This window comes from Myotis myotis, unplaced genomic scaffold (genome assembly GCF_014108235.1).
Source record: "Myotis myotis isolate mMyoMyo1 unplaced genomic scaffold, mMyoMyo1.p scaffold_m19_p_3, whole genome shotgun sequence".
NCBI classification, from domain to species: domain Eukaryota; kingdom Metazoa; phylum Chordata; class Mammalia; order Chiroptera; family Vespertilionidae; genus Myotis; species Myotis myotis.
In genome coordinates, this window is record NW_023416335.1 from 112,992,496 (window position 1) to 113,005,148 (window position 12,653).

Consider the following 12,653-nt stretch of genomic DNA (forward strand, 5'->3'; position numbering starts at 1 on the left):
TTAGCTTTGTAAAATAATTTTTATAATTGTAAGCTTATGCAATTTAGTTTTTGAAATAACTATATTTAACAGCTGACTTGAACAGTTCCTAAAATTTAACAATAATTTATCACAAGCCAGTATAAGTTGGCCCTAGTATACCTTTGAGTTAATGCCTTTTTAATTATTTAATTGTCATCTTAGTATATTTTTTTAAAAAAAAAACTTATTTTTAACTTGCTGCTCTACAGCATCTACAACTACCTTTCTTCATATATTGGGATGTTTTTTCCTGCAGTTTTATTCAGATATAATTGACATATTACTCATATATTGTTAACACAATGCTAATCTATCTCCATTCATATTTTCTAACTATTAACTTTCAAACTGTGGTGACAAAAGGATGACAAGAAAACCTGAAAAAGTTTCTAGTAAAGCAAAGCATAATGAAATGGAAGTTCATTGTACAGGACTTTGTACCTTTAATTGAATGCCATTGGTAAGCTCTTTATTTATATTATTGAAAGTAAAAATAAAAAAGACACTGGTTTTCAGGTCAGGTGCTTTATCTTTCCCTTCCTCTTGAATTACTCATTCAGGAATCCAGCTGTCATGTTGCAAGGATTCTTAGACAGTTGACGAAGAGGCTCATGAGGCAAGATACTGAGGCCTCTAGCCAATAGTTGAGTGAGGCCACTAACAATGATGTGAGTGCACCTGGGGATGGATTTTTCTGCCTTCGTCTAACCTCCAGATGACTGCTTGACTGCAGTCTCATGAGAGACCTGAGCCAGAGCCACCCAGTGAACTTACTCCAAGATTTCTGACCCACAGAAACTGTGAGTGATCATGAATGTTTAATGTTTTAAGCTAGTAAGCCTGAGGGATGTTTGTTACGCAGCACTCAATAACTGATGCATGGAGATATCATCTCTATTGCTGCCAGCCTTACTCTCCCCCTCATTATTTCTCCAGGAAGGGATGTCCAGTTTCCTGATTAGGACAGGGACATTGTCACTTCATTTGCTGTACACTTGTTATTGGATATAAAGGTGATAAGTACACATAGAATCTAGAAGAGGGTGCAGACAGCTCTGTTTGTTCCTGTCCAAGCTGGATGGAGTGTTAGAAAACTATTTTGTGTACCTGCTTTAGAAACTGGTCTAAATAAGGAAAAAACAAAAACACCAACTTTGTGTTTTACTTACTATAAAAGCAATGATGTCTGTGGTATGAAAAATAAAAAGGCAAAGCATTAAACACCCATAATTCTACTACCTACATAGAAATACTGTTAACAAGTGGAGTGTCTCCATAACTATTTCTATCTATTTTTCATTCTTTTTTAAAAAAATATATTTTATTGATTTTTCACAGAGAGGAAGGGAGAGGGACAGGGAGTCAGAAACATCGATGAGAGAGAAATATCGATCAGCTGCCTCCTGCACGCCCCCCACTGGGGATGTGCCCCCAACCAAGGTACATGCCCTTGACCAGAATCAAACCTGGAACCTTTAAGTCCGCAGGCCGACGCTCTATCCACTGAGCCAAACCAGTCAGGGCTCTGTCTATTTTTCAAAAGTAGGTAATATAATAAGTGCTATTTTGTGACTTGTTTCTTTTTTTGTTTGTTTTTGTTTCTTACACAAAGACATTATTTAAGACCTTTATTAACAGGTGCTCGCACTTTGTTGACTTTTTTGAAAAAATCAAGTTGTAAACTTTCATTACAAATTAAAAATAAGGTTCTTAAAAATCTCAACTTGACCAGATCTAAAACAATTTAAAAACCTTTAAAGGTGTATTGAGAAAAACCAGGCTTTTTTCCCCCTTAAAAAACAAGTTTGTTATTAACAAAGAGAAGTGTTTAGATAAAAATAATAAAACCCCATGCTGCATACATAATGCAGGTAGTTCTAGTTATCTGATCATAGGGCAAAAAGCAAGCACTTAAGGTCTTCAGCTCAATCTTTTGTTCATTTTTTTATTGCTGGAATTTCATATTTCTTGTTAGATGACTAAACCGGATGATGGTAGAGATGGTAAGCCGGCATTTTTTACTCAGCCCTGCCATGCTCAGCCTCGGGAGCAGATGAATTCTCAGCTGGCGGATCGGCTGCTTTGTGTCTTTGCCATCTTGTGGTTGAGGGTTTTCTGGGCGTCTGCGTCGGTAGTTGGAGTTGCCGCGGCACCGACGCTGAGGTGGCTGCTGACCTTGGGTCTCATCTCCTTGATTTTCCTTATCGTCTTCACTGCCGTCCTCTCCGCTGTCTTTGGCGAGGAGGGCCCCTGCGGAATCGTGGTCTGTAGCCCCATATATATTCTGTCTCAGTGGTCTGCCTGTTCTCCTGCACCCTGGTTGTCAGCACCTCCATCACTTCTCCCTGAGTAGGAGGGTTGGGATACTGTGGTCCACGCCCATAGGTCTCCGCATGTAGTTAGGTGGGAACCGTCACCTGCGATAGGGCCGGCGCTGTGGGGTGGCCTTCAGGATCACTCTGGGATCCCTCATTCTTTTCCCCCTGTGACGTAGAGAGCGTCTATAATGGTTATGGTTTGCTGCACAGTCACTGCCTTGTACTGGAACTCCACCAGGGCCGGTAACATTTGCCTCCTCCGCACCCTTTTCTCCTTCAACATCATCAAACTCCAGTCTCTCCATCTCCTACACTGCGAAGGGACCTCCTGGGGTCATTCTTCTTTATGGCAGTCTGGTGCGCAAATACATTTTCCTTGGTCTCATTCCTGTTGATGTAACCGTATCCCTTTCTTACATTGAGCCATTTTACTGTTTCCCAAACTTTCCTTGCGATGACCTTCTTGTCCCCGCCGGCAGATGCGACCAATGTGAGGCCGCCCAGCCACTGCTCCATGTGCCACCGCTGCCCGTGGTGCCTGGCGTGGTGTGGGCAGCGCTGAGGTGGGGGCTGCTGGGTCTCGGCTGCTCATGGTTGTGGGCGCTGTGGCAGCTGAGGCTCCTCCGGGCAGTGGGGCTGCTCAGGGCTCTCTGGCCTCCGCTCTCCCCTCCCGCTACCCATCAAACTCGACTTGTTTCTTTGTTAAATATATTGTGAGCCTGTTTATGTCAATATGTTATATTACCTATAATTATAATTTTAAAAGGTTGCACAGTATCCCATTAAAATATGCCATAATTTCTAAGCCAATTCCTTTTTTTTTGGATATAAGTTTATTTTTGGTTTTGCTATTATAAAAATGCTATGAAGAATATGCTTGTAGCTAAATCTTTGTACCTATCATTGACTTTCCTCCTTTAGTCGAATGGAGTCAAGAACATACATATTTTGAGCTTTTCCTACAAATTGCCTTCCAGAGAGGTCCTATCAGTTTATATGCTGTGACATTTATTAGTGTGTCTATTTCCTCATACTCTTGCTAGCACTGAGTAGTTATCCTTTCTCTTTCTGATTTGGTATTTAAATGGGAAACACAAGGACTTTAGAAGAAGTCACTCTAACCCAATGCTCACTCAGATGTAAGGGAATTGAAGAGGTTAATTGAATTGGTCTCACCCCAGTTATACTCAGAAGATGAGAAGAAGAATGTTGAAATTATATGTATGTGTTCAGGATATAACAAAGGTGGTCAGACATAAAATATTCATACCCTGGCTGGTGTGGCTCCATTGGTTGGAGCGTCACCTCATACACCAGAAGGTTGTGGGTTCCATTCAAGGTCAGGCACAAATCTGGTACACACCCAAGTTTCAGGTTCCATCCCGGTTGGGGTATGTACGGAAAGCAACCTATTGATGTTTCTCTCTCTCTCTCTCTCTCTCTCTCTCTCAAATAAAAATACATATATTCAAACCCTTTGGTTCTGTAATTATACTTTTGGGAACTTAGCCTAAAGAAAAATCTCAGTGAAGGGAAAACACATACTAGTATACATGAAAAAAGTTTATTGTAACATTTTTTTTTTTTTGGTTTTATTTATTTATTTATTTATTTTTTTAGATTAAATCTTTATTGTTCAGATTATTACATTTGTTCCTCTTTTTTTCCCCCCCATAACTCCCCTCCTCCCAGTTCCCGCCCCACCCTCCGCCCTCACTCCCCACCCACTGTCCTCATCTATAGGTGCACGATTTTTGTCCAGTCTCTTCCCGCATCTCCCACACCCCTTTCCCCCCCAGGAATAGTCAGTCCATTCCCTTTTTATGTCCCTGATTCTATTATAATCAACAGTTCATTCTGTTCATCAGATTATTTATTCACTTGATTCTTAGATTCACTTGTTGATAGATGCATATTTGTTGTTCATAATTTGTATCTTTACCTTTTTCTTCCTCTTCCTCTTCTTAAAGGATACCTTTCAGCATTTCATATAATCCTGGTTTGGTGGTGATGAACTCCTTTAGCTTTTCCTTATCTGTGAAGCTCTTTATCTGACCTTCAATTCTGAATGATAGCTTTGCTGGATAAAGTAATCTTGGTTGTAGGTTCTTGGTATTCATCACTTTGAATATTTCTTGCCACTCCCTTCTGGCCTGCAAAGTTTCTGTTGAGAAATCAGCTGACAGTCGTATGGGTATTCCCTTGTGGGTAACTGAGTTTCTTTCTCTTGCTGTTTTTAAGATTCTCTCTTTGTCTTTTGCTCTTGGCATTTTAATTATGATGTGTCTTGGTGTGGTCCTCTTTGGATTCCTTTTGTTTGGGGTTCTCCGCGCTTCTTGGACCTGTAAGTCCATTTCTTTCACCAGGTGGGGGAAGTTTTCTGTCATTATTTCTTCAAATAGGTTTTCAATATCTTGCTCTCTCTCATCTTCTGGCACCCCTATAATTCTGATGTTGGTACGCTTGAAGCTGTCCCAGAGGCTCCTTACACTATCCTCGCATTTTTGGATTCTTTTTTCATTTTGCTTTTCTGGTTGGGTGTTTTTTGCTTCCTCGCATTTCAAATCATTGACTTGATTCTTGCGCTCCTCTGGTCTGCTGTCGGGAGTCTGTATAATATTCGTTATTTCAGTCCGTGTATGCTTAATTTCTAGTTGGTTCCCCAATATAAGATCGAGGGTCTCATTAGTTTTCTTGTAGATCTCATTAAGTTTATTGGCGGCTTCTAAACAGTTCTTGAGAGACCTTAAAAGTGTGGTTCTGAACTCTATATCTTCCATTGACAATTTTGTCCTGTTTCTTTGTCTCCGCATTTTGTTATGCTTCCTTGGTGCACCCCCTAGTGGTCTTTGTTCGCAGTCTTATAGTTAAACCTTGATTGTTGTAGCTAATTCCAGGGAGGGTTTGACCTCCAGGCCAAGTGGCTATGAGAATCAGCTGTGTCAGCAGTGAGAGAACTTCTGTCCTCTAGGGAGGTGCTAATCTGGCGTTTGCCTGAGGCTATCCGGCAAATGCCTGTGTGCAGGGCTTGGGCGGGGCGGGTCGAACAGGATCAACAGGGTGGGCCGGAGAGAGCAGTTATGGCGGCTCTCAGTCCTGTCCCCAGGGGCTCTGCCTCTCTGAGTCCCAGCACCCGCTGCAAAGCTCAGAGAGAAAGCTGCACTCGCTCTGACTGAAGCCAGACAGTCCCGCTTCTCCCGTTTGAGTCTGGGTCCCTAAAGACTCGCCCGGATCTGGAGCTCAGAGTCTGCGACTCCCTCCCGATTGAAAACGCCAACCGCGCCCTCCGCCGCCAGCCCGCTCCGCGCACTCCGCACCTCAGAATTTGACTTCAGCACTGCGCCTCCTCTGAGTGTCCGTATGCGTTTCTCTTTCCTCCTAGTTGTAGGACTTCCACTCAGCCAGCGTTCCTGTGGTTCTGGGTGATGTCCCTTCCGTTTTTTGGTTTCACTTTTGAAGTAGTTGTTCAAAGCAGCAAACTCCGGCGTTAACCTATGCCGCCATCTTGGTTCTCCTCGCCAATCTGTAACATTTTTTATATTAGGGAAATGTTAAAAACAATTCAACATATGGGAAATGATTTAAAAAATTGGGTTATATAAATTTGATGGAATTTTATTCAATTGTTAAATTAGTAATTATAAAGATTATGTAGAAACATCTGAATATGTTCATGATATAATGTTAAGTACAAAAAGAAGGATATACAATTTTTAGCTTAAAATAATATGCTGGTTAAATCCACATAGATGAAGACTGAAAGGAAGTAGAAACTGAAAACGTTGTGAAAGAGATTGACACCTATGTTTGAAATTTTTCTTAAAGGTCATTGTGCCATTACAATAAAGAGTAAGAATTTTGAAAGAGCGTGAAGAGGTTTGTATAAAGAGGCAAGTGGATGTGCTAGAGGGAGGGTCATGGAAAATTCTTGGTTGGCCTGTTACTTAGGGTGGCCTGGCTGAATGTTGGAGAGAGTGAGTGAGGCGCTGGAGGCCAAGAGGCCTGGGCTTGGGGCCAAGCTCCACTTCATCCCAGAAGTCTGAGCCCAGACAAGGGACTTCACTTCCTGCAGCTTAGTTTACAGAGCTGCAAACCTGGATGAATAAGGCCTACTTGAACTGTGTTGGGGGAAGGGGGCAGGAATGTGTGGAGCCAGGAGTGCAGTAAGTGCTCCTGTATGCTGATGACTAAAAAGTGATGCTGCTATTTTTTCTGTCATCTTTTCTTCATTATCAGTACTACACTAGAGAGAAGGAAATCCAGGGAAGCTAAAATATTTGCCAGTCTATTTCTGGCAAATGTAAAGCACACGTTCTGCCAGGACAGAAGGGAGTGAGGGAATGAAGACTCCTTTCTCAGCTGGCCAGTTACTGAGCAGGCCTAGCAGCACCTCTACTGCCACTCTGTTAGGTAATTTCTCTGTGCACCTTAAAAGCGTCACAAAACTGCTCACTTCCACTGGGTACCACAGGAGAAAAATTGGTCATGAAAAGATGATGGCCAGAAAAAAATTTCGGAATCCAGAGAATCTTCCATAAGATCTATCACTGTGTTATCTGTAAAAATCAGTTATACAATCTAATTTGGAAGACGAAAGTTGTTGCCTCTTTTTAAGCAGTAGTTTGAAATCAGCCTGGAAGAGCAAGCCACACTGAAATTTGCTCTATGACGTTAACACCATTTGCCATTACATTAGGATTTGTAGAATCCCTTGTGCCGGGAAAAACACAGAGGCTGAAGAGAAAGTGGCCTGAGTAACAGATACTCAGCAGAGACACCCAACAGCCACCCAATGCAGAGAAAGCTGTGACCTGCAGAAGTCTGCAGGTGTCTCTTTGACCACAGCCAGAAGCCCAGGACAATTTATCAGCTATACCCACCCCTTTTATAGGGAAAAAAATCACCACCTTGTTTATCCCAAGTATTTTCCATCAAATTCCTTGTCCTATTGAGAAGCTTTTTCCTTTTTTCTCTTTAAAAACCCTTTAGTAGTGACAATAGCTCAAACAACTGGCATTGTTGCAGTATGAGTGTTCAGGTTTGGTGGTCTCTTATCCAGGCAGATGCCATTTCAAAGGATGCTTCTTTGGCTGTGAAGTCAGTATTACATGGGGATTTGGGGAGTTAATCTCTACTCTCTCTGTTGCAGGAGGAAAGGAAAGAAGAACCAGGCATCCCTGTGGCATCTGTCTCCTTTTGTTCCCTGGAATTATGGAGCCGGGAAACCCACCGAGGCTCTTGAGGCAGGCAGGGCACTCCTTCAAACCTTCAAACTAGATGGTGTGGATCATAGTTTTAAAGATCCCAAGATAGACATGCTGCAGTCTCCCTTGTTATCAGTGCTTAATTGTCTTTCATCTGAGTAACCTCTTTTTAAAACTTTATAGCAACAATAATGGAAATTTTTAAATGAACACCCCAAGAAAACCACATGCAAAGGCCCCCGCCCCACCAAATCGCCGTAACCCTGTTGCTACAGTTTACATTACTGCAGAGAGAGCCGGAGTTCAGGAGGCACAGTTTTATAGAAATATAGTGTTGTTGAGAGCTGGTTACAAGTACAAACCAGTCCTGTTCCTCTGGGGGCAGGGGCTGCTTCACCAAGGACTCTGCCTGCGGGAGCTCCGGCTCAGAAGCAGGCCCTGGCCTTAAGCTCACACGTGACCCCAGCCTCCGGAAGACAAGCACCCTCACTGTGCTCTTGTCCTACTTCGCTCTCTCCAGGATGGGGAGTGAGGTGTCACTGTACCCTCTGGCTAGCCCCCACAGTGTCTGACAGTGACTCTTTTGGATTAAGGCAGGCAACCTATGGACCAGGTGCCAGACTTGGCCCCACTTTCTGTTTTTGTCTAGCCTGGGAGCCATGTATGTTTCTTTTTTACTTTTGTAAATGGCTGAAAAATATGAAAAAAAAAAAGAATATCTTTTTATGACACATGAAACTCACATGAAATTCAAATGTAAGTGACCATAAATAAATTTTTATTGAGACACAGCCTTGCTCATTCATATTTGTCTCAATTCATTGCTGTTTATGGCAGCTTTCATGCTACAAGGCTGTTGAACAGTTGTGATGTGACTGCATGGGCAGCACATCCTATACAGTATTGACCATCTGGCCCTTCACACAAAAAGTTTCCTGACCTCTGTCTTAGAGCCTCCCCTTACCTTGGAATCCATCTTCTTGCTTTCCCCACAGGGAGGGCAGTACCTCACCTCATGAACACCACAGTCCTCGCTCCCAAAGCAAGAAACACCCCCAAACAGTCTTTCCCCATCCTTCTTGTTGGGTTGATTGTGGTAGGGCTGGTTTAGCTAAGGTCATATTTGGGAGTCAAGGGTGAGGAGGAGGCCAGGGCGTGGGGCCAGAAGGAGGGAAGTGTCTGCTCTGGTTCCAGTTGTTGGCAGTCATCTTTAGAATGTGAGACAGCTCCAGCTGTGGGGTCTAATTCTCACTCTGGAGAATTAGAACCAACAGGATGTGGGAGGTAGGAACCAAGGACAACACCTCTCTTTTGACCATGTTCGATGCTGCGTGAGGATGGGAAAGATTTGGGCAGGGAGAGGGAGTATCAGACTTGCGATTCATTGAGAAGACAAGTAGACAAGTGGCCACTCCAGCCTGGGGTGGAAGTCTGAGTTTGTGTCATCAGCAGCTGGATGGAATGGAAAGCCTTGGTAGTGGATGACATCACCAAAGGAGTGAATAGGTCTGAGGGCTCCAATAGGCCCTCTAGGACTTAGAAGTCATGCAGAGGAAGAATCTACGAGGACAGAGTTCTAAATGTTTTGTTTATTGATAGATCCTAGCCTGGCACACACTATTTGCTCAATAAATTATTTATTGACTGTATAAGTGAACTCAAATTCCAATTAACTAGAATCTTCCACTCTGAACACATTTCACAATTCCAGCAGCACACTTCCCTATCTCTTCTTCCTTTCTCTTACTCTTTCTCATTTTGCCTCTTCTCCCCCCTTCTCTTGTCTTCTTCTCTGTTATATGCTAAACCTGTCGGGGCACCCAAGCACCCTGACTATGCTTGAGCATTGCTACCTGGGCTATGCCTCTGGGTGGGGCCAGCGGATTATCCAGTGAACTAGTTAAGAGATATCCTTCCTTTTCTCTCTATAGGTTGCTTTAAAATATGCCACACTTGTTCTTGTTGAACCTCACCCTTTGTAAAAACTATTTCTTTAGTCTGTTAATGTTATAGAACATTTGGATTTCTATGCCTACCTTCTTACTGATGCCTCACAACTTGGTGTCATCTGTGGTCTTAATTAGGAAGTTCTCAGTTATCTTGGTGGGGTAAAGACAGATATGTTCCACACCAGTCCAGCTCTGCCACAGTTGTGATCAGCTGGATGCTCCCAGGTTGGGGCTGAGTCATCGATAAGCCACCTTTTGGATGATATTATTCAGCTCCTGGTCCCTGCATCTTTTTTTTTCTTTATTGATTAAGGTATTACATATGTGTCCTTACCGCCCCCATTGACCCCTCCCCCACTCATGCCCTCACTCCCCTGGTGTCTGTGTCCATTGGTTAGGCTTATATGCATGCATACAAGTCCTTTGGTTGATCTCTCCCCCTTATCCCCACCCTCCCCTACCTTCCCTCTGAGGTTTGACAGTCTGATCGATGCTTCTCTGTCTCTGGATCTGTTTTTGTTCATCAATTTATGTTGTTCATTATATTCCACAAATGAGTGAGATCATGTGATATTTATCTTTCTTTGACTGGCTTATTTTGCTTAGCATAATCCTTTCCAGTTCCATCCATGCTGTTGCAAATGGTAAGAATTCCTTCTTTTTTACCACAGCGTAGTATTCCTGCATCTTAAGAAAGAAAGGGATCTCTCTGATTTCTTTCTATCTCGCTGATGAAAAGTCATTAGTGATGAAATCTAAGATCATACTCCAGCACAGAGAGATTACATCTCTTGCTCATTCCTTATCTATATGGCATATCTATTATTGAAGAAAATTCTATTGTTCTGCCAAATTTGATTTTCATATACCATTGAGATGAGTGCAAATTGATTGCTTGTGTTGCTAGACTCACTCTTGACACTGAATAAAAGTGGACTTGCATTGTGCCTGCTTGGAAGTTGCATGGGGTGAGACAAGGGAACCCAGAGAGACCTACCAAGGTTCCTGGTCATGCGTTACACCAGGCAGTATGCAAGGCATTTTACAAGTACGCTCATTTAATATTCACAACCTCCAAGAGAGGTTGGTATTATCATTCCTGTTTTCCAGTTAAGGAAACGGAAGCTCAGAAGGAACAGAGGATCATGTACAAGGTCACAGAGCTGGTGAGTGGCAGAGGTAGAACTTGAATTTCAAGTCTTTCACATTGACTCCCAGCAGTTATAAATGTGGTATCTCAATAGTATCATATTGTGAGAAAGACTAGTTTTAAATATCTAAGGTTTCAAACATCACTTGGGTGAGTACAAATGACTTCAAAATTTAAAACTCTGATCTTGAAGACCCAATCATCATCTCCTCCTGCCTTCTGGACATTTCCACTTGTACATCCTTCTCAAAACTATAGCTCAATGTGTGAAATCAAGCAATTACCTTTCCTCCAAAACCGAGGACCTCGCCCATGCCTCCTGCCACTGCCCTGTATTTTCAGTGGTACATCTTCCAACCTCCCAGTCTGAGTTCATTTAAACCCCTCCCTGGGGATTCTGTCTCTAAACTACTTCCGCTTCCATCTCTTATTTTTTATTTCCACCACGTCTAGTGCTTAAATTACTTGCAGCAGTTAAATACATCTCTCACCAAGCTGTCAGAGTTGAAAACACTGCTTAATCAAGTCAGTTTCTTCAAATTATGGTCCTCAATTTTATCTGCATATTGGTATCACTTGAGAAATTTTAAAAATACCAAGAATTATCTAAAGTCTTGGGTTTTCCCTCTTCAGCATTTCAAGGGCCATATCAGCATTATTTGTACCTCTGAGATCAGTGATGTTATCTTAGGTTCTGGGGATCAGACACAGTCCGTAGGCATTAGGGAGTGTGACTCTAGCCATACTCTGTCCCTGTGGCCTGCATGAGGAAGGCAAGGCAGCTTGACTGCCAATAAAAAGAGTCAAGTAGAAAAATTTAGCATTCTTGCACCTTCCACTTTCCAATATTTTCTCTTGAAGGTATCTGCTCTGTTTTCCAGTGACATATTCAGGGAAATGTTGATGCAGTCTTTGATCCTCCCACCAAAAGGCCATGCTTCAAAGTTACCAGTTTCACAGTTTTCATATTTTGTGATCAACTTTCTCAGAATTCTCTTGTAGAGGAGTGTTGGTTGGCAAATCTGATCAAATAATCCAGAATATAACAGCCTCATGTAGTGTTTTAAAATTCGTGTTTCAGCCCAGGTGGCATGCCTCAGTTGGTTGAGAGTCGTCCTGTGCACTGAAAGGTTGCCCATTCGATTCCCTGTCAGGGCACATACCTGGGTTGCAGGTTCGATCTTTAGTTGGGGCACATATGGAAGGCAACTGATTGATGTTTCTCTTTCACATTCTCTCTCTCTCTCTCTCTCTCTCTCTCTCTCTCTCTCTCTCTCGTTCTTTCTCTCTCTCTCTCAGCATGTCCTCCAGTGAGGATTAAAATTTATGCTTCATATAACACTAGTACTATAAGGTACTAAAAAAAAAGAGGAATTACATGGCCAAATGAATCTGTTGAGATGGACAGATTAAAGGCTCTGAGAAGGCCTGTGTTAAACACTTTTGCTTAATTCAGTTTATTCCATTACAAATAAGTTTTCCAAATTTATTTGGCCATGGAACCCTTTTATTTTCAAGCACCATATTTCAATAAAATGAAAACTCCAGCACCTATAAGATGTATTATTATTCAGAGATGTTAAAGCAAGAGAAAAATGACCAACGATGATTATAAGATACACTGATTGTAACCAACATCCAGATTTCAGAGATGTTAAAGTGTGAAAGATTGTGCTTCTTAGTCTTAATTAAATCCTTTGAGACTAGGGTTTTTTGCAACCACTGGGAAACCAGTAGGCAAGATATAGATTTATTTTAATAGGGGTGTTATTGGTATACTCCACTGGTAGAATATACATGATGTGGTAGAATGAGCATAGAGGAAGCATTTGAGAGGAAAAGAGATTTTCAGCAACAGCCACTGGTCTATTTCCAGGAAGACAGGAAAGGGAGGGACAATGTGCTCATTACCAGCAGCCTAGGCTCTGATTGGCAGAAGAACAGGATGGCTCAGAACTGGAGAGAAGAATGACAGACCCCAGAAGGGGAAAATGCCCATCCGACCTGACTT

General features: G+C 42.3%; 1 pseudogene; it reads right to left on the minus strand.

Moving 5' to 3' along the window:
• Positions 1–2,039: 2,039 nt before the first annotated feature.
• LOC118650555 lies at positions 2,040–11,697 on the minus strand (annotated as a pseudogene).
• Positions 11,698–12,653: the final 956 nt, after the last annotated feature.